The following is a 23,777-nucleotide window of genomic DNA, read 5'->3' as shown; positions in this document are numbered from 1 at the left end:
TGGCAGTGTGGTTTTCTGCCTTCCGTCCCCTTGCCTGTATCTGTCCTTTCTCCCCATGCTATCTCTTCCCACCTCCCCACCCCCCCGTCCCTCCCCCATTTCTCCCCAATGGACCCCAGTGTGTAGTGCTCCCCTCCCTGTGTCCATGTGTTCTCATTGTTCAACACCAGCCTATAAGTGAGAATATGCGGTGTTTGATTTTCTGCTCTTGTGTCAGTTTGCTGAGAATGATGGTTTCCAGGTTCATCCATGTCCCTTAAATTTATAAATAAATATTATAAAATAATTCAAAAACATTTCAAAAAGTAACAAAATAATTTATTCAAAGGCCTTCATTTAACTCATCCAGCCTTATCTTCCACCTCTCTTCCTTAGAATTTTCTGCCCAAGCAGTAAAGTGTTTCTTCACTTTTGATCATTACAATGCTCATAACCTCCAATACTGTTCTTATACTACTTTTTTATCCTGGGTGGCCCTTGCCTTATTCCATACTAATAAAAAAGTCTAATGTGGTTTATAGGACCCAGCTCAGGCATAATCATTAGAAAAAGGAAGAGATATTTAGTCTGCTCTCATAATAATGCTAGTTTCATCAACATCTGCTAATGTCCAGCCTCTCTGTACACATGAATCTGGGCAAATTACTTAGTTAGATTTACAAGTACACCTTGTCCCATAATACTAAGCCAAAAAGGGTAAAAGCCATTTGAACAGAAATGTCCTATGATTTTAAAAAATTAGTGCATGTGGCAATCAACCAAATTCCTCTGTGTTTATATCTAATGTTATGACCATTTAGAGCAATAAAAAAAATTTTACAAAATTTTCCATATATATGTGTATATGGAATTCATATAGCTGAAATATCTTTAGAATGCTGAAATCAATTTACTAATAGATGTAAAACAGATTAATATTCTAAAGCTTAATAAGGCATTCTTCCCTTTTCTACAATACAGAAATCAATTTTATCTCTACCAAACAAAATTAATTTGCATTGCTATGGACCGTGATCACATGCATTAACTTCTACTTATGCGTTAACTTCTACTCCCACAGAAAGTTGATGAAAAAGCAGTTAAAGGAACATACCTGTTTACAGTCAGACCATTCCCCTAGTGTACATGTGACAACACCCACACCTCCACTGAAAGGACATACATCAATCTCTTTTGCCCATTTCCATGTCTTGGATCATTTTTATGAGGATCCCAATGGGGAACATTACTTAGGGGGAAAGGTAAGCAGGAGTGGTCTCTAGTTGGATGGCCATGGCTACAGAATGGGTAAAAGGGAGAAGAGTTAAAGCTGAAAAAAAATGATGCCCAAATAAAGTACCATGGGTGGGCACAGATGAACCCCCACCAACTTATGGCAGTTTCATGTTCAACACCTTGATTCTAGGACTTTTCTGTCACTGAAAACAATAACTCTGATTCCTATTTGCAACTCCATAACAACTTCCCAACACAGTCAGAACACCAACACTTGCTTTACCACAGCCTGAGATGTGGTGGAGATTTTTGAGCTGATTGTGTCTCATTCAACCTAAACCTAAGGTCATAAGTCTGGCTCACACTGACCACCAGACTTCCAGATCAGGATGCTGCTTCCACTTCAGAGGGATTATGGCTGTCTTAAGAGATCAAGTGAGAAGTTGACCCACACAGAGTAGATTTGGCAGAAGCCAATCAAAAGCTCTGAAGAATGTCAACAGTACTCCTGCTGAGGGACATAGCTGGCATGCTGACCACTGCCCAGGAAACTTCTCATTAGGCAGCTAAACCCAAAAAAATTAGCATAGCTCTTTAACCCAGGGAGTTCTCCAAGGGAGACCAGACACCTGGGCACACTGACTTAACTCCGTTATGACTCATGGGCAGTGAATATCTTGGCTGCTTACTCAAGTGGAACACCAAATGCTCTCCAATGCCATCTCTTTCTTTCCCCATGATCCAGCCCAGTTCCACCACGCTCCTCCCTAGTTACCTGGATCTTCTCCCATTCTCTGTCAGCCCTCCCAGCCCAAGGAACTTTCCTAAGTTTCTCTCCTACCATATAGTCTTCCAAATCCATAATCTAGTCATTTGATTTCCCCCTTTTTCACTGAGGTTTAGAGTTTTCAGACACAAAAGCAAGGACTGCCTTCTTTCTGTTTTGTTCTTCTATCATTTCTCCTCTGCTGCAAGGAATGTGGAATGCCTGCTTCACTGGTAGAAAGGGCCATAAGAACACACCAGAAACAAAACTGGATTCCCTAGTATTTCAAAAGCACCATGCTTCACATGTAATGTCAAAAGCACGGAGCAGATTTGAGACACCACTAACACAGTCAAGATGAGTGGCAACTTAGCGGCCTCCATCTGCAGCTACACTTAGAGCAAACACTTCTTTTTAAAGATGCTGTTCATTCATTCATTTACTCACTCAGTCACTTACCAAGGATGTTAACATTTTGAAATTTTATTAAGTTGGTTACTTACTTTGAATGAAGAAAATGTTATGCATAGAATATCAAATAATGAAGTTTAGAAACTCACTCTGGAAATAATCATAATATTCAGAGTCAACCTAGGTCAGAAATCATAGAAGCTGAACTAGCATCCAAGTTCAAATTGTTAGTTTGAACTGGGAAAATGCTTGTGAAAAACAAGTAAAAATATCAGAACCGAAGAAAGAACACTAGGCCTTTCAGTGCAAGCAATGGCAATGAAAACAAACTTTTATCTTTACGCAGGTTGGATCAGAGGCATATGCCTCTGAACTAAGCATCTACTTTAGCAAAAGCATTTTTCCTTCAGAGCCTTAAGTACAAGCAAGGTGAGCATCAAAGGAGGAAGGAGAACAAAGGGTACTTTCCTTTAGGAGAAAACTGGTTGGTAGGTAGAACTGGGGGCTTTCCTGTTGGAATTTCATCCTCAAGAGCTGGGAAAAATAGATGAAATTGTGATGAAAACTGACAGTCCCAGCCATAGTTACTATTTGCAGCTATAAATAATGGATGCCCTTGTAAATTTGCTTTTAAAAAAATAATTTCTTCTCCAAAACAATGCACAAATGCATAATTTTTTAAATTGACTTTATTTCATTGAAAATTGATTTTGTTCTGCTACTAATATAGGCAAGTTCATGTAAACTCAATGGATCTCAGCTTCTCATTTGTAAAATGAGAGGGTTGGACCAAATGACTTCTACACGTTCTTTCATAATGATCACACATGTTCATGATTGAAGGGAAAGTCAGTATTCCATTAATGGGGGATCTTGTGCTGGATGCAGGCACTCTTGGTACAAGGGGTTACTGGCCTTTGACTTATCCTTTCCTCCTGAGTTCCCCTTACTCCTGTAGTCCCTGGTTGATTCCCACTGCTACCCTTATGCTGACTTCAGAAGGATTCTGAATACGCTCACACCCAAGGTGAACATGAGCCCTTGCCTTTGGCTCTCCCAACCAGCTCTTTGATAAAGCTGAAATTTTTAAAATAAAAATACACAGAGTAGGTTGTACACACCTAGAATAAACTGGCTTATAAGCTATGACTTATCCTTACTTTGTGATTCACCACAGTGATCCCACTCAGATTAGGCCTCTATCTGCCTCTAGGGATAAAAAGGCATTCTTGAACATGTCTCCTCTGAAAGTGTTCTTAGGGAAACACAGACTACTCAAAACTCAGGCTGAGAGAGAGTGAGAAAGGCCCAATCAACCGAGGCCCACCTTACAGTGTTCTGGTCCTATCTGAAGACTTTGCCTCTTCTAGAAATAAAAGAAACCAAGAATGGCCTTTTGGAAGAGCCTGTTCTCACTTCCCCACTCCCCTACCACCAGTTCAAGAGTCATGCCCTAGCAGGAATCAGCATGACAGCCATATTATATTAGAACAAAACACGGTAACTCCAGCACTCTTGTAATGAAATAATACAGTGGGAAATATATATAAGAAAATGTACCTATGGCCACAGTGGCTCACATCTGTAATCCCAGTACTTTGAGAGGCTGAGGCAGGCAGATCAATTGAGCCCCAAAGTTTGAAAACAGGATGGGCAACCTAGCAAAACCCTGTATCTATGCCCCCTTCCCCACCAAATACAAAAATTAACTGGGCATGGTGGTGTGTGCCTATAGCCCAGCTACTTGGAAGACTAAGGTGGGAAGATGGCTAAAGCCCAGGAGGTAGAGGTTGCAGTGAGCCAAGATCCTGACACTGCACTCCAGCCTGGGCAGCAGAGTCAGACTCTCTTTCAAAAAACAAAAATGGACCAATATTATATACTTTGGTAATTGCTCTAATTCAGATGTATTAACCAAGATTAGAGTTGGAACATGTAAGAGAAAACCAAAATAAGGGTAAGATAAACAAAACTAATAAACCACTATCCCTCAAGTAAAAGAAATTCAGAGGTACATAGTCCAAGACTGGTATGGCAGCCTCATAGTGTCAGTGTCAGTCTTGGGATTTATCTTTCTGCTCTACCATCTATAATGCATAGTATTCATTCTCAAGGAATGAATACTATGCTCCAGCCAACACATCCATATTCCAGGCAGCCTGAGAAAAGGTATCAGCCTGAGAAAAGGACAGATATCTGTCCTCCTTTGAGATTTCTTGGAAGTCCCATTCAGCATCTATTTGCACTTTCTTGGCCAGAACTTGGCTGCTTAGACACAAGAAGGTTGGAAGTTGGACACACTGGCACTCTAGATAGTATCAGGAATCTTTTAGTGGGGAAAGAGGAGGGAATGGATGTTGGATTGTCTGTCAATTTGCCATCTCTGCCTCAGCAAGTGTATACAAAGTACAGTGAGAACACAGGTGGGTTCCTGGGACAGACAGAAAAGAACTCACTGAAAAGGGAACATTTGAGCTAAAACAAAAGGAACTAATTCACCTCCTCAGTTTGCAAAGAACATTCCTGGCCACACAAATAGAGTGTGGTAAAGACAGAGAGGTCAGATTGTAGCTTGTAGGGAAACTCTAGATTGTTTAGACTCTTGGAAGAGGGAGATAGACCATAAGGGAGATTAGAACCAGAAGATGAAGACCTCATAAGCTGGAGAGAGAAGTGTGGGTTTCATCTTGCCAATAAGTGGGAGTTGATTGGCAATTTTCAGCATGAGAGTGACACCATCTGATTTTTCAACTAAAAGATATTTCACCACGTACTCTAGGATATAGCTATCAGTGAATGATGCAAGGGGAATTCTGTCTCATCCCAAATGAATCACCCCAATAGAGAGTCACTAACAGATGCTAAGAACATCTCTGGTGGTGAGAGAAAAAGGAAGGAGGGGCAAGGCAAATAACTGGGACTCCCTTGCAAGGAGAACACACACACACACACACACACACACACACACACACACACACACCCTGAACAAACCCAGTTTAGACACACTCCAATCTGCAGCGGTCTTACAGTAAACATTGGGGCTTGAATAAGCAGAAAAAAGGGAAAAGATTAAGAGATGGATTTTAAAAATTAACAATTTAACGCTGATCTATTCTTTTGTTCTGTCTTTTATAGATCAGTCTTCTGCCCCCGCCCGCCCACACACACTTAAATCCTATCTCACCCATAACATAACAGAGAGCCAATTTTTTAATCAAAAGCCATTTTTAGGATCAAACAGAAACATATAGTGTGTTAGTTATAACATCATATGGTGAGGAGCATTTAACTAAAATTAGAGATGATATCCACTGAAATTCTCAAAAAATCAAGTGCCTCGAAATCCAGCGGGGGGAAGGAAATAGAATCTTTTTTCTTGTGGGATATTTTTCTCAAGTACTACCGGAAATGCTAATGAGAGACAGGCCTCCTTGCCATCCAGTGACAAATGTAATAGGTCACATGAAACCACAGAAAATGAGTCTATTTAAAAATGTCAGATACAACACTAAAGGAAAACTTGGTCTTGTATTTTTTCCTCTTGATCATGGTCTAACTGAGACAACTTAGAAATGATTTCTTCTGAACTTCGTGATACTCATGATTGAAATAGTGTTGCTAATGGTAACAATGTGTAGAATTATTGCACGGAAAGTACTAATAATGCAAATCATATGATCCATAGTTGCAGTTCCCCTATAGATTATTTTTTTCCTAGGCATATTTGATTGCTCAGAGATTAGGAACAAATCTCAGATTTGTACTAACAGAGAATTAGGGTTTATAAGAACAAAATTAGAACATTCACCAAATTTTCGCTTATGCCAGTTTCCCCATAATGGCAATGTAATGCAGGGGGCATTAAACCAAAAAACATTCTTTTCAAATAGTTTTGGCATTTGATATATTTTTGCATAGATCTATCTATGAGAAACGTGAAAACAATTAAAACATTACATAAGTACTTGTTAAATCAAAGGCACAAGTCAATCTTTGATTAAAAAATATAATATTCACTTAGAATCTTTAACTTCTTAACTATGTTTTCAAAAAAAAAGGTAAATTGTTTCCCCCTATTTAGAAGAATTTAAAAAATTATCTTCATATCTCATACTGTTTGTGTATCTGTTAGTTCCTAGAAACTATCTTTCTCTTCTGTAAGAAACACTTAAAAAAATCTTAGTAGAAATTTTTATTTTTAAAAGTTATTTTATTTTAAAAAATCATTTATCTTTGACTTCTTTGGGCATATAGTAGGTGTATATATTTATGCGGTATGTGAGATATTTTGATACAGGCATATAATGTGTAATAATCATATCATGGTAAGTGAGGTCCATCACCATAAGCGCTAATCATTTCTGTGTTACAAGCAATCCAAGTATACTCTTTTAGTTATTATTAAGTGTACAATAAATTACTGTTGACTGTAGATACCCTGTTATGCTATCAAATACTAGATCTTATTTATTCTATCTATTTATATTTTTGTACTCATTTACCATCCTTCTTTCTCCCTCCCCCTTCCACTACCTACTACCTTTCTCAGACTCTCGTAACCATCCTTTTACTCTCTAACTCTGTAAGTTCAATTATTTTAATTTTTAGCTCCCACAAATAAGTGAGAACATGCAAAGTTTGTCTTCCTGTGCCTGGCTTATTTCACTTTAGCATAATAGCCTCCAGTTCGGTCCATATTGCTGCAAATGACAGGATCTCTTTCTTTGTATGTCTGAATAGTACTCCATTGCGTATATGGTACGATATTTTCTTTATCTGGTTGTCTCTAGATGGATACCTAGGTTGCTTCCAAATATTGGCTATTGTGAATAATGCAGAAATAAACATGGGAATGTAGATATCTCTTCAATACACTGATTTCCTTTCTTTGAGGTATATATTTAGTATTGGGATTGCTGGATTATATGGTAGTTCTATTTTTGGTTTTTTGAGGAACCTCCAAACTATTCTCTGTAGTGTTGGCACCAATTTATTTACATTCCCACCAAGACTGCATGAGGGTTTCCTTTTCTTCACATCCTCGCCAGCATTGTTATTATCTTTTAGATAAGATTCATTTTAACTGGGTTAAGATGTTACTTCATTGCAGTTTTTTAAGTAAAACAGTCATAGCTTAGGTAGAAGTAAATCATGGTAGCTTTGATTTGCATTTCTCTAATGATCAATTATGCTGAAACAACACTTATTTTTCTTTTCCTTTTTATTTGTACAAATGTATGGGGTATATGTGCAACTTTGTTAAATGCATAGATTGTGTAGTGGTCAAGTCAGCTCTTTTAGGGTATTCATCACTCAAATAACATACCTTACGTACATAACCATCTCTTCATCATCCTCCCCCTTCTCACCTCCTGATTCTTCCAAGTCTCCATTATCTATCATTCCAGTCTTCACAACCATGCGAACAAATTTTTAGCACCAAATTATGACTGAGAATATGTGATATTTGTCTTTCTATGTCTGGCTTGTTTCACTTATGCTAATGAAACCCAGTTTCATCAGTGTTGCTGCAAATGACATGATTTCATTTTTATGATTGCAAAGTATTCCATTGTGTATAAATATCACATTTTCTTTATCTATTCATCTGTTAATGGCCACTTACGTTGATTCCATATCTTTGCTATTTTTTATGGTGTTTCAAAAAACATATTGAGCGCAGGTATCTTTTTGATATATTGACTTCCTTTCCTTTGGGAAGAGAAGTCCAGTAGTGAGATTGCTGGGTTGAATGGCAGTTCTATTTTTAATTTTTAGGAAATCTCCATATTACTTTCCATAGAAGCTGCACTCATTTTCATTCCCATGAACAGGGTATAAGCCTTTCCTTTTCTCCGTATCCTCAAAATATTTGTTATTTTTAAAGAGACATTTGTAAAGATATATGACGTCATTCTGCTAATCGGATTATTTTATTTTATTTTATTTTATTTTATTTTATTTTAAGATAGCGTCTCACTCTGCCGCCAGGCTGGAGTGCAGTGGCAGGATCTCAGCTCATTGCAATCTCCACCTCTTGGGTTCAAGCAATTCTCCTGCCTCAGCCTCCCCAGTAGCTGGGACTACATGCATGCACCACTACACCCAGCAAATTTTTGTATTTTTAGTAGAGATGGGGTTTCACCAATGTTCGCCAAGATGGTCTCAATCTCTTGACCTTGTGATCCGCCCACCTTTGCCTCCCAAACTGCTGGGATTACAGGTGTGAGCCACCATGCCTGTCCTATCAGTTATTTTTAACTGTTATAAGGACTGATATAATCAGAACTTGAATATCGCAAACAAGAAAAAAAATGTCTTTTTTATATTAATATATTTCTAGAACTATGTCTCAAAGCTGATGAGCATAGAGCAACGGGATTTCCTCAGAAAAACAGAGCTGTAATAGGGAAACTTTTTTAACCAAAATCTTGGCATCAAACGAATCATAACTGTCTGCAAAATGCATCATAAAAGCAAAGACACAGCTATAAATTCTTATAATTAATTTAAACAGCGAAAATTGTGTTTCGAGTTGCAGAAAATCTACTTATACATTATTGTTCAAAAGATGTTACTATATCATATTTAGATGTACATTATTATACGTGCTGTGTTATATATAATACAGTAAAGATACATACAAAATATATATACCTATTTGATATGTCTTGTATTAAGAACTTTTGTTAGCTTTTGCTGCAATAAAAAATAATCCCAAAGTCTCAACAATTTACAACAGAGATTTATTTCTTGCTCCCATTACATGTCCTTCCCAGGTTGGCTGCACCTTTACACCACATCTTCTTCATTCTGAGACATAAGACAAAGGAACAGCACAATCTGGGACATGCTGATCTTATCTTGGGAGAGAAAAGAGGAATGGCAGAATCCCACAACAGACCATCTGTTAACATTCCATTTTCTATGACAAGCCACAAACCCAAGCTTGATGTCAATGGTGCACAAAATACAATGTCTCACTGGGAAGCGCAGAAAATTATTAGGAGTAATTTCATTGTTTAAGAGACTTCCTGAAAACATATTTATCCAAAGGACAGATCACCCAGTTATCCCCACAGGAGAATGATCACTCAACTGAGTAAATGTGTTTGCGTAACAAGTGACTGTTTACTTGCCAATACATCAGAAAACGGGATATAATCAAAGCAAAGCTCAGAGGTAAATTCACAGATGAAAGATTTATATTTATAAATAGGACTCAAGTTAGAAAAAAAATCCCAAGGAAAGGTGAAGAGAAGAATAATAATTTTTTTAAAAATCGGTATTAAATTTAACAAGAGAAGCTTATAGAATTAATATGTAAATTTAAAAACTGCTTCTACTGAACATCTTAAAAATATGCAAACATAAATCATGACTTAACAAGTGGAGAAATAGGCAATATCACAAAAGCACAAAAGTTGAAATGCTAATAAAATAACCACAAATATATTAAAAAATTCTAAGATCCAAAAGCAACTACTTTGCTCAACTCTAAGCAAATAAATTTCAGTACCTGAATTAAAGGGGTAATTTTTAAGAAAACATAAACTGCTGATAGCTCCAACAATATTTAAACTTTTCCAAAACATAGAATATAAAAGAAGAGAAACTTCTAAATCCTTTATATGAAGCTAGTATAATACTGGCAACAAAAATCCTAAAAGAAAGCCACGAATATATCTTACTCTAAAATATCAGTATAAAATCCTATATAAAATATTAGCAAGTAGGATATAGTGCCATAATAATATTTTACAATTTTTCTATTTTTAGAGGAACCCCAAAATAAGTACCCTTCATCCCTCTCTGAGTTCTGAAAAAAATACTGAACGATCAGACTAGGAATAAAGCATCTGGAGACCAAAATATCATCTTTATGTCTGATAAAGGTTATATTAGTGTCCATGGCTAGTACAAGAGTCAAAAGGGCCTGCAAAGAAAACCCCAGAATTAGACAGACTTACCTAGACAATCACAGACAATGTTCTCCTGGGCTGGAGACTTTCCCAGGTTTTTCTTAGATCCTGGGGAAACAAAGACCTCTCACTTCCTGTGGGAAGTTAGCTCCAAGAACAAGACAGCAGATGATTTAAGCATAGTTATGCTTCCAAACTTTAGATAGCAGACAAGTCACTTCATTTTCCCTGGAGCAGGGTGAGGAAGGGATTGAATCCAAGATCGTTCCACTAATTGAAGTCACTCACCATTAAAAGAAACACTGGCGATCAGGTGCAGTGTTTCACACCTATAATCCCAGCATTTTGGGAGGCTGAGGCAGAAGTTTAAGACCAGCCCAGGTAAACAGCGAGATCCTGTCTCTACAAAAGATTGTCTGGGTGTAGGGATGCATATCTGTAGTCTCAGCTACTTAAGGGGTTGAGGTGGGAGGATCTCTTGAGTCCAGGAGTTAGAGGCTACAGAGTATGATTATGCTACTGCACTCTAGCCTGGGTGACAAGTGATAGCCAGTCTTCACGAACTAAAAAGAAACACTGAGAAGGAAAAATATATTCCAGCTTATTAGTTTTGTTTTCATTTGGTTTTTTTAAAACTCACTTGGCTTAACCATGACCTTATGGTCTATATCCCTCAAGAGACAGACTCCTCAGGAGAGTCCTGCTCCTACTCTCCACAGGCTCTATACCAAGAACTGTTCTGTGGGTGTCCTTCAGGAACTGCTAATGGGCAAGGTGGAGATTGCCCCCTGAAGGCTATGAACTGACCCAGAATACATATTTGATAAATCCAAGGCCATTCTGTGCTCTAGATGGAAATTTTATTCTCCATTATGTTTTCCATTTTAAATTTTGTCCTTGCTGTGTTGTCTCAAATAGCCCATTACAGCTCTGCAACGAGATTAAATGACAACATCAAAGTACTCTCTTAGTAAAATGTAAACACTTATTCCTGCCCTTAGAAGCCTCAGATTGGAACCATGAGGATGCAGTCAGTCAAATCCATTTTTAAGAGATTGAATGTCTACTGGATATTAGAAGATATTAGAGTTATTGTTAATTTTGTGAAGTGTGACAATGGTATTATTGTTCTACTTTTTAAAGTCCTTATCTGTTTAAGATTCATACTGATGTATTTAAAGTTAAAATAATGATATCTGAAATTTACTTTTAAATATTCCAGCAAACAAACAAAAAATAGTGATGTGAACATACTGCAGATGTAATAAGTATATTATCTTGACATCCCAGGAGCCTAAGTTTGCCTGGGAAACGTAGGGCAGTGATATTTGAGGATTAAAATATGTGTAGGAACTTTCTGGGCTAAAAGGGGTAGAGTAATTATGGAAGAGAATAGCATTCTAGACAGAGAGCATAGGCTATGTAAGGGTACGGAGGTTTGGAAAAGAATGTTGAAACAGACAAAACAGCTCTGCAGCACAAACTATGTGCAACCCTAGTAAAAACATGTGAGGTAAAAGTGTTATTGGTCTTGACTGTACAGAGTTGGGACCAGTCCAATTTTCTCCACTGGATCATGCTTTTTCAGACTATTTTATGTATTTGTTAAATTAATCTCCTCATCTAGAATACAATTTTCTCTCCTTTATGCAAATACTATCTTTCCAGGCAGAATTCAAGAATATTCTTCAGTCAAAAGCCCTTCCTAACCATTTATAGTTAGATGGAGTCTCCTCCTTCTGACTCTTAAAAGCGTGCTCTACAATATAGTTCTTGATGATGAGCTGGTGGATAGAATGAGCACAATTTTACATGGGCTAATATCTTCTCAATTGGAAGTAGTTTTCTCAAACCAAGCCTACCACAATGCTTAGGATGTTATAGAACTTACCAAATAGGGGCACTCTCCAAACAGAAAGAGAGCCATATCCACACGTGGGCTGACAAAAAATTAATGTACCTACTCAATTGCAACAGACACTCTTTGGAGCTGATATATCAACCTCACCATCTTGGGAAAGGAAAGAAACAAAAGGAAGGAGGGAGGGGGGAGGGAAGAAGGAAGGAAGGGAGGGAGGGAGGGAGGGAGGAAGGAAGGCAGGCAGGACGGAAGGAAGGGAAGGGAAGGGAAGGAGGGAGGGAGGAAGGGAGCGAGGGAGGGAGGGAAGGAAGAAGGAAGGAAGGAAGGGAGGGAGGGAAGGAGGAAGGCAAGAAGGAAGGGAAGGAAGGAAGGGAGGGAAGGAAGGAGGGAGACAGGGAAGGAAGGAAGAAAGGAAGGAATGAAGGAAGGAAGGAAAGAAGAAAGGGAAGGAGGAAAGAAAGGAGGGAAGGAAGAAAGGGAGGGGAAAAGGAAGGGAGGGAAGGAGGGAGGGAGGGAAGGAAGGAAGGGAAGGAGGAAGGGAGACAGGGAAGGAAGGAAGGAAGGAAGGAAGTAACAGAGAGAGGGAGGAAGGAATGAAGGAAGAGAGGGAGGGAAGGAAGGAATGGAAGGTGGGAGGGAGGGAAAGAATGGAAGGAGGGAGGGAGGGAAGGAAGGAATGGAAGGAGGAAGGGAGGAAAGGAAGGAATGAAGGGAAGGAGGGAGGGAGGGAGGAAGGGAAGGAGGAAGGGAGGAAAGGAAGGAATGAAGGGAAGGAGGGAGGGAGGGAGGAAGGGAAGGAGGGAAGGAGGGAGGGAGACAGGGAAGGAGATGGGGAGGGAGATGGGGAGGAGAATGGGAATGGAAAGGGGAGGGGGAAAGGCAGAGGAGGGAGAGGAAAGGAAGGAGGGTGAAGGGAAGGGGAGGGAAAGGAATGAATATGATTCCCCCAATTCTCTGAAATGTTGCACAAAAGGGATGACTCCAAAACTTTAATAATATTAGAAATTCACATTTTAAAAAGATTTTAGTTTAACTCTGAATTTCAGGTAAGAATTCTTTTTTTTTTTTTTTTTTTTTTTTTTTTTTTTTTTTTTTTTTTGGAGATGGAGTTTCGCTCTTGTTACTCAGGCTGGAGTGCAATGGCGCGATCTCGGCTCACCGCAACCTCTGCCTCCTGGGTTCAGGCAATTCTCCTGCCTCAGCCTCCTGAGTAGCTGGGATTACAGGCACGAGCCACCATGCCCAGCTAATTTTTGTATTTTTTTTAGTAGAGACGGGGTTTCCCTATGTTGACCAGGATGGTCTCGATCTCTTGACCTCATGATCCACCCGCCTCGGCCTCCCAAAGCGCTGCGATTATAGGCGTGAGCCACCGCGCCCGGCCCTCAGGTAAGAATTCTAAAGCAAACCATGAATGAAAATGAAATCTAAGAATGGATTTGAACTCTGTGCTACAATGTGACTATATTTTGGTGATTACAAACTGACTCTGAAAAGGCAGGCAAACATGAGACCCCTTTAAAGGTATCTAAATCCAAGAAAGCAAAATTGTAACAGAGAAACCATAACAGTATTTTGGCAACAGCTAGTACTCTGAAGCTTGGGATCTACTAGCTAATGCCATTCATTTGTTTTCAAAACAGAAATGGCCTGAGCCTTCATTTAGTTGATTTATTAGTTTCCTATGGTTGCTGCAACAAATTATCACAAATTTAGCCCTAAAACAACACTAATGTGTTACCTTATAGTTCTGGAGGTCAGAACTTCAAAGTCGGTTTTAATGGGCTAAAATCAGGATGTTGGCCAGGCCTGTGTTCTTTCTGGAAGTTCCAGGGAACATTCACTTCCTTGTTTTTTCCAGCAATTGGCTGCCTGCATTCCTTGGTCTGTGATCCCTTCCTCCACCTCCCAGCCACAGCACAGCATCTGCCAGTCCCTCTCTTTGACTGACAGCTTTCTCCACCATCACATCTCCTTCTCTCCCACTGCTTCCAACATCACAGTATCATCTCTGATTCTGACCCTCCTGTGTCCCTCTTATATGGACCCTGTGGTTATATTAAGCCCCACAGATAATCTTGGATAATCTCTCCTTTTCAAGATCCTTAACAGATCTTAATCACATCTGCAGAATCTTTTTTGTCACATAATGTAGCATCACAGGTTCTAGGTACTAGGACATGGTCATCTTTGGGGTGCCATTATTCAGTCTAACACAGTTGGATAGGTGGATGGTATGGAAAGGTGTTTTGTCTATAAAAAATTTTATTCTTGTTTTACTGGGGAATATAAAGTCTCCATTAAAAAATAAAAAAGAATGATTTGTGAAAAGTCCTGTAACAGTATTATTAACCCACAAAAACTTTGTTGAATAGACAATAAGTTTCTGAGGAATCCAATAAAATGGGAACATACTGTACTCTAAAGGGATATTCATCTGCAGCTAATCCTACAAATCTCGACTTTGTTTTTAATTTATAGGGATAGCTGAGCTACATCTCCCATATTTTTCTTATCCTCGCCCTACCCTGTCCTGCCACTAAAAGCTTCTTTATGATGTGCTTTCATTGAGGAGGTCTAATGGGTCTTATAATGGATTAATATAAAACATTTGGAGTTGCAGTTAGACTGAATAATGAATTACCTTGAAAGGCTTAAAAATATGATTTTCGTTTCCCTATAATTAAATAAACACATATATACAAATATATGTGAGTATACACATATATTCTGTATAATTTTTTATGGCAGGAACATCTAAATGTTAGTGTTTGCCAGATTTTCTTATTCATTTTACAAGCCAAGTATATCTATGAAGGCAGTGCTATCAATGAACAGTCTGCCAGCAAGAATCTCCAAGTCTCAGAGTTCCAGTGTGCTGGCTTTCAGGACCATCTATCTCTTTGGGTTTTAGCATAATTAAATGATAGGAGGAACAGTTTAGCTATAATATGGGAATCAAATATGGCTTTTTCAAGTTGTAGCTATTATCTCTATTCTGGGCAGATTTTTAAAGAATAAAATAATATACCTTTATAAATTTAAAAAAAGAATGGATCTTGATTTTTAATGTATGCTTAAGATGAATAATTATGTGACCTGTTTTTGTGAGCCACAGTGTTTGAAACAAGAATTAATGTGGATCTCAGGGTGTGCCAGTGCTATTTTATAGAGGGTGTATTAAATAATCATACGTTTTAAAGCATGTATAATCATTTCTATTTATAAATGTATAAGCAAGAAAATTCAGTATTAGAGCCAGCGGGAAACCATAATTCAAAATTCACTAATGTTTATGCCTCATGGTCTTTAGAGTACACATTGAAGGGAAATCTTTGTCTTCTATATTATGGACAAAAATCTCTATTTTTTCTCTCATCTCTTTGTTATTTCTTATGCTTTTTTCCTCTTTCTGCTTTTTATATAATCATCAACCACACATACTAATTCAACAGATGTCTAAACCAAGAGTTTCTACTTTCTGTGGAATGGAATAATAAGGAAGAGAGGAACATTTTAAATTAATGAGCACAAGTCCTTCTAGCATTCTAATATCCACCAGATTATTCTCTTCGATCATGAAGATCTGAGTATTACCCATTTCTCTGGCTTTCTGTTATTGTGACATCATCAGCCTTGCTATGAAATGTCCCCAACTAATCTCTCACCCCCACTAAATGTTCTCCAGTTGTGGCAGTTCCTAGAAGTTTCCTTCAAGGGTCTCTGCATACTTGATCTCAGACATGAGAAATGCAGCATTTTCTCTCTCTTTCTTCTCAGTGAAGCTGCCCATGAAATGCCAAAAGGTTCTATACTATCTCCACTGTTATTCCCTCCCTGTAAGTGCTGCACATAGTGGGTGGCTGATAGACCTCTAAAATCATGTCATGTTTGTGGGACACTTTATTGGATTTCTCTGTTCTACAAGAGGTAGTTTTCTCCTTTCTGCTATATTCCTTGGTACCATAACCTGTCACAGTGTTTCCTGTCAGAGAGGATTGCCTTGGGATCCCAAGATCTCTCCTAAATTTTGTAAAAGAAGTATTTCTTTCTTCTTACCGCTAGAGTTTTCTCTCCATAGGACTCAGACATGAGTCCATATGAATTGGGTAAAAAGGGGCCATTTATGTCTGAGACCATCATCCTCAATTTGCCCTCAAACTTCTTTGCCCCATTTAGACCCACGTAAAGCATTTAGACATTTTTCTGTCAAGTCACAGAACTTGACATGCAGCAAATATTATTATTTGACAAAAGTCTCTCCTTCTGATCATTTGCGCATTCCTTAACATTTCATAATTTGCCTATTTTTTATGTCTCAATTTACATTCTGGAGCTTCCTTTCCATAAATTATTTCCTATCACCTAACTGTGAAGTTAAATTATCAGGAAACCCTTCATTGCATCTTTTTGTGGCCACTGCTAACCAAATGAAATGGGCAGTCAGCCCTTTAAGGCTTTTATGATGAGTCCTCAGATACCCCTGGAGTAGGTAAGGATGTATCAGTTAGGAGGCTCTCTGCTGGAAATAACACAACACAACTGAAACTGACTTAAAAATAGGGCTTTCTTGGCTCACACAACTGGAATGTCCAGATAGCAGCAGACTTCATGCATGATGATCAGGACCCTGCCTCCCTTTCTCTGTGATTCTCTCCATGTCTTTACTTCTTATTTTAACTTTTCATCATGGAAACAAAAATGTCTGCAGCAATTTTAGGCATTATATTCATATAGCACATTATCTGGAAAGACAAAAAAACACAACTTTGCCAGCATCCCAAACTTCACCCTGACAGAATGGGCTTAGGTTACAGATCAAGCCAGGGACCAGTGACTAAGCCCAGAGAAGGAGAATATGATGATTGATAAAGCCAATCAAGGGCCATCCCAGAGCTTCCCCCTAAACACATGAGCTTCTTGGGAGAAAGAATAAGTATTATTAGAAAGGAATAAGAGGGCCAGGCACTGTGGCTCACACCTGTAATCCAAACACTTTGGGAGGCCAAGACAGGAGGATCACTTGAGCCCAAGAGTTTGAGATCAAGTCTGGGAAACAGTGAGACCCTATCTCTAAGGAGAAATAAATTACCCAAGCTTGGCTGCTTGCACCTATAGTCCTAGCTATTCAGAAGGCTGAGGCAGGAGGATTCCTAACCCCCAAGAATTGAAGGCTGCAGTAAACCTAGATTATGCCACTGGACTCCAACCTGGATCACAGGTTGGAGACATTGTCTCAAAAAAAAAAAAAAAAAAGTGGGGTATGGGGTGGGAATAGATAGCTAGACAACAGAAAAAAAAAATGTCCACCATGTCACCCATTGCTTCAGTTTTGTTTATTCAAATGCCATACTATCTCAGACAGAATGTCACTTTCTATTCCATTTCTTAACTGGAACTATGCTCGGCTTTGCTATCCAACCAAATACGCCATACAGGATTATACATTTCTCTATGTGCCTGTATTAGTCCAGTCTCACACTGCTATAAAGATACTCCCAGAGACTAGGTAATTTATGAAGGAAAGAGGTTTAATTGACTCAGTTTCACATGGCTGTGGAGGCCTCAGGAAACTTACAATCATGGCAGAGGGTGAAGAGGAAGCAAGGCACATCTTACATGGCAGGCGAGAGAGAGAGAAGACAGGGAAAACTGCTAAACACTTTTAGAGCATCAGATCTTCTGAGAACTCACTCACTATCAAAATAACAGCATGTGGGAAGCCACCCCCATGATCCAATCACCTCCCACCATGTCCCTCCTTTGACATGTAGAGATTAGAATTAAAAATAAGATTTGAGTGGGAACACAGAGCCAAACCATATCAGTGCCTTACAATGAGATCTATATTAGATTCAATAGATTTAGTTAGTATTAGGAACAACAATCATAATAATAATAAACCAATATTTTGAGTTGAATAAAAATCAATAATGAATTAAAGCAACTAATTTAACTGCAGGATTTTTACCCCTAAAAGTAGCAGCATCTCCTAAAATTTAGTTTTAGAGAAAACTAAAATGCTTAAAAATTCTAGCTGGGTGTGGTAGCTCAAGCCTGTAATCCCAGCACTTTGGGAGGCTGAGGGAGCAGACAATTTGAGCCCAGGAGTTCAAGACCAACCTGGGCAACAGGGCAAAAACATATCTATACTAAAAACAGAACAAATTACTGGGTTAAGTAGCATGTGCCTGCAGTCCCAGCTACTCGAGAGGCTGAGGTAGAAGGATTACTTGAGCCTGGGATGTCAAAGTTTCAGTCAACTGTGATCAGGCTACTGCACTCCAGCCTTGCAAACAAGAGTGAGACCCTGCCTCAAAAAATAAAAAATACAAATAAATAAGTGAATAAAATGCTTTAAAATTCCATGTGGGTGTTAAATAATTCAAAATAATACTACAGAGAGAGTATCGAGGGAGTATATGATTATCTTATGATAATTTAGAAAATATGAGCCATGAGTTCAGAATGAAAGCAAGAGACATGTGAGATTAGAGTATTTCAGGATTCCCCCACTGTCCTTATCCCACATTTATTTCCTAGCTTCATGGAGCTCTCTTCTCAAAATTACCTAAGACAGGATTTTTCCTGCCTGCACAATACAAAGTAATGCACCATTGTGGCAGCCCATCTCCAAAATGGCCCCCAATGGTCCCAGCCTTTTAGAATTCACATGTCTTCCTACATTAAATAACATATAGACATGATACGTGATTCATGTCACTGAGGGAATGATGCAGTATGCCAATTCAAAGATTAGGTTATTAAAGACTAATGGCTTTTGTGTTGGGTGCTCTCTCTGTATCCTCTATCTCTTCCTTTGATGGAAGAAAGCTGCCATATTGCAAACAGCACTGTGGAGAGGTCTTCACGGTGAAGAAACGTGGCCAACAGCCCGTGAGGAAGTGTGACCTACCAACAACCATATAATTTAGCCTGATTCTTCAGCCCCAGTCGAGGCTTAAGGTGACTATACCCCTGAGCAACTGGCTTAACAGCAACCTCATGAAAAACTTGGCTAGAACCTTTCAGCTAGGCTGCTGCTGGTGTCCTGACCTCTTGAAACTGTGTAAGATAATACATGTTTTATGTTTTAAGTTGATATATTTTGGTGCAGTTGGATAAAGAGATAACTAATGTATTCCTTGATTTCTGTTTCTAACCTTGCCCTTTAATTCCCCTTGCTCTGTCATTATATATTAATTTCTTTAGTTTGTTTATTGTGTCTATGAGAACAATGACATTTCTCTTTGAGTTTCCTTTGTATTCTCAGCCTGGAAGAGTGTTTGGAATGTAACAGACAATAAAAAATGGATGAGTAATGAAAGTCTAAAATTTTTATGTAAAAGGTGATAGTTTTTCATTTACTGTTTTTAAATCAGTCTTCAGTGGTCTAACTTTAGCCATCTGTGATTATAGTAGACATCTTTATGGAATGCCTGCCCCATTCACTATGAATCCTCTTACCTATTGCAAAAAGTCAATATGACCACAAGCACTTGTCACTAATGATTGGATGATTGCTGGACACGAGACCTGCTGTGTTGGTGACTGGATGATGAGGGATCTGCTCTTATGAATAGATTAATCCATTCATGGATTAAGAGATTAATGGGCTAATAGATTAATGGGTTATCATAGGAGTGGGACTTACCAGATTCAGTCTCTTGACCTTGAACCTCTCAGCCTCTAGAACTGTAAGAAATAAATTTTAAAAAAAAATAAATTACCCAGTTTCAGGCCAGATACATAGCAAGACCTCATCTCTCTACATATATAGCTCTCATGTGGACTAACAGCAAGAACTCATTCACTCCTGGGAGCATGGCACCAAGCCATTATGAAGGATCCACACCCGCAACCCAGACTCAGAAACCCAAGCCCCATCTCCAACATGGCGGACCACATTTCAATCTAAGACTTGGTAGGGGGCAAACAAACCATATCCAAACCGTACCATTCATGTTGAAATTTATTTATTTTTATTTTAAATAGTTTGTTTTAATTTTTATTTTTGTGGGTACATAGTAGGTGTATATATTTATGAGATCATGTTAAAATTTAATCCCCAATGGGGAGTATTAAAAGATGGGGCCTTTATGATGAGGTGACTGAATCATGAAGGCTCTGCCCTCATGGACAGATTAATTCATTTGTAGATTAATGAATCGATAGATTAATGGATTAGATTAAGGGGTATCACGGGAGTAGAACTGGTGGCTTTTCAAGAAAAGGAAGACAGACCTGAGCTAGCACACTCAGCCCACTGGACAAGTGAAACCCTGTGCTGCCTCAGGACTCTTCAGAGAGTCTCTATCGCTTTCACCAGGTATAGTCCCTTGACCTGGGACTTCTCAGCCTCTATAACTGTAAGAAATAATTTTTTTCTTTATAAATTAGCCAGTTTCCGGTAGTCTACTATAAGCAAGAGAAAATGGACTAAGACAAGATCCAAGCTGAGCCAATCAGAAATTCTCCCCTGGGTATTAGGAATTAAAAGCAAAAGAGAAAGAAAAAGGAATCTCTTTGTGGCTGTCCCTCTGCATCAATCTGGACAGGCTATGTTGCACTATGGTAAGAAACAGCAGCAACAACCTCCAGAGCCTTAAGCAACAAAGGCTTATTTCTTATCTCAATATGTGTTGTTATGGTTTGGATATAGTTTGTCTCCAACAAAACTCATGCTGAATTTTGATCCACATAGCTTATTTCTTATCACAATATGTGTTGTTATGGTTTGGATATAGTTTGTCTCCAACAAAACTCATGCTGAAATTCGATCCTCAATGTGGGGATGTTGAGAAGTGGGGCCTAGTGGGAGGTGTTTGGGTCATGGGGTGGATCCCCCATGAAGAGATTGTTGCTGTTCTCGCAAAAGTCAGTTCTTGTTCTGAGACAGGGCAGGAATCCCTCTTAAGGGCTTGCTGGGGATCCTCCACCAAAACATGAAAATTTAAAAAAAAATTCCAGACATCTAGTTAGTCCTAAAAAACAAACAAATAAAAACTTAAAAGCAAGATGATAATAACAGCTTATAATTAATAGCCAAAAAATTAATGTCACAGGATATTTTATTTCCTATAAAAACTAAAGACAACATCTTAACATATGTCCCAAGTTGTTTTTCAGAAACCCAGATCCCCACTAAATGGATCCACTGGCACATAGGCCTGAAATAGGGAAGAACTGAAGACTAAACTCTGACTACTATTCTTTGTTCTAAATTTCTTCTTGAGGGGCCTTATGGAGACCATGCCCATGAGCCCAAGCTAACATTCTTTTCTGCTTATCTCAAATTTTTAGACAGTTTCATCTTATTAACCAGTCATAAATCAGAAAATCTTTAAATCTTCCTATGACCTGCCACCCCCCTCTTCGAGATGTCCTGCCAAAGCATGGCAGGCAAGCCCCAAATTGGGAATTTGCCCAGGAGAGTTCCTGGCTTCACCAAGAAAGAATTCAAGGATAAGCTGGTGGTGTTAAATAGCCATTTTTATAGAAGTAGTAGTGTCTAGAAGAAGCAGAGATACTGCTCCTTGCAGAGCAGGGCTACCCTATAGGCAGTGTGTCCAGAGTAGCATCTCAAAGGCAGTTCTTCTGTCATATTTTTAGTCACTTTTAATTACAGGCAAATTATGGGGTAGATTATGCAGAAATTTCTAGGAAAAGGGTGGTAGCTTCTGGGTTGTTGGGTTGTTGCCATGGTAAGGGGCATTAACTCCTGGCTGTTGCCATGGCAATGATAAATTGACATGACACTGTGGTGGGTATGTCTTATGGAAAGCTGCTTCCTACCTGGCCCTGTTTTAGTTAGTCCTCAATTTGGTCTGGTGTCCAAGTCCTGCCTCCTACCTCACTGCATTTTTAGGTTAAACCAATGATACAACCTCTATATATTCATTTATGATTTTGCCCAAAACCTCTTGCACCCCTCCCTTTAAAAACTCTTACCTGTGGCCAGGCATGTTGGCTCATGTCTGTAATCCCAGCACTTTGGGAGGCCGAGGTGGGTGGATCATGAGATCAGGAGTTCGAGACCAGCCTGACCAACATAGTGAAACCCCATCTCTACTAAAAATACAAAAATCAGATGGTTGTGGTGTTGTGTGCCTGTAATCCCAGCTACTCAGGAGGCTGAGAAAGGAGAATCGCTTGAACCCGGGAGGCGGAGGTTGCGGTGAGCTGAGAGTGAGCCATTGCACTCCAGCCTGGGCTACATAGGAAGACTCCTCTCAAAACCAACCAAACAAACAAAAACCATAACCAATAAACAACTGGGGAGCTCAAGACTTAAGCACTAACTGCCCAATTCTCCTTGCTTGGCACCCTACAACAAATGCCTCACTTTCTTTCACTACAATCCTGACATTGGTGTTTGGCCTTACTGCACAGGGAGATTGAATCCCAGTTTGGTTTTATAACAGCTCTTGAGAGATTAGAAAAGAGAGAGTCCCTGAGAGAGTGAGTTGTTATACAGTGAGCTTCTACCTCGTGTTTGGTCCCTTTGCACATGTATCATCAGCTCCCCGTTTGACCTTCTGCCATGTTGTGACACCACACAAAAAAACCCTAACCAGAAGTTGAGCAGATGCTGGCACCATTCCCCCTGAGCTTTCCAATGTGCAGAACCATGAGCTAAATATACCTCTTTTTTAAAAATCCAAGCGTACCTTGAAGATATTGGAGGTTCAGTTCCATACTACCACAATAAAGCAAGTATCACAATAAAGGAGTTCACACAAAGTTTTTGGTTTCCCAGTGCATATAAAAGCTATGTTTACACTTTAGACTACTGTGTGCAACAGCATTATGTCTAAAAAATGTACATACTAGGAAAACAAAAATAGGTCACAGCAGTCTGAGCTATGTGAGGCATGCAAAATTTACTAGACCCAGACAGATGTGAATACCAGGCTTTGGCCATGCCTTTCCATGCCTAAGGGCAATTGTTTAAAGGCATTTTGTTCTTGACTAGCTGCTTCACCCATTATCTTTATGTTCCTAGAATTTGTGATGCAAGGAAGAAAGCATAGCCAGTCAATAACTTATGTTTTTTAAATATAAATTCTTGGTAAACAAGTTAAGATCTGCTGCTTCTTCTTTCCTTAAAAACCCACTGTGACTGCTGGTAATTGGTGTGTATATTCAAGGCAACTGGAATCTAAGCTCCTGAGTGGCCATTCTCAACCACTGAGCCCAAATAAACTCTACACTGAATCATATTTTCTGAATCTTCTTACTTAAGCTTGGCAATACCTTAATTAAAAAATACTTTATTGATTATGCTTATGAACATGGTCAAATGAGAGTCAACTTTCCTATGTATATGGGGATAATATGCAACTGTTAATATAAAAAGAGGGAAATGGGAAGCAGGGAAAAGAGGGGCAGACAAGGAGAACAAATGAGAGAAGGGAAGGGAAGCCAGAAGTATATCAAGGATAACAGAAAATAAAAAGCGGATAAAATTCAAATGAAAAAGGGAAAACCCCTACATCCTCCGAGAGGCGTCTCTCCAAATCTGGACCACAGGCTCCAAGCCACAGTCAGACAAGTCCCAGCCCGCTGGGCGCCGCGCGTCCGGCTGACATCGGCTTCCGGG

At 39.1% G+C, this 23,777-nt stretch overlaps 1 long non-coding RNA gene across 1 annotated transcript; it reads right to left on the bottom strand.

The window, feature by feature from the left end:
* Window positions 1-218: 218 nt before the first annotated feature.
* LOC141583699 (uncharacterized) lies at window positions 219-23,762 on the bottom strand. Its single transcript, XR_012516500.1, has 3 exons — window positions 23,671-23,762; window positions 19,830-19,870; window positions 219-10,422 (listed from the first exon to the last, which is right to left on the bottom strand). It is a non-coding gene; the product is annotated as an uncharacterized LOC141583699 (long non-coding RNA).
* Window positions 23,763-23,777: the final 15 nt, after the last annotated feature.

Source organism: Saimiri boliviensis, chromosome 1 (assembly GCF_048565385.1).
Source record: "Saimiri boliviensis isolate mSaiBol1 chromosome 1, mSaiBol1.pri, whole genome shotgun sequence".
NCBI lineage: Eukaryota > Metazoa > Chordata > Mammalia > Primates > Cebidae > Saimiri > Saimiri boliviensis.
This window is presented reverse-complemented; position numbering and strand designations above follow the sequence as displayed.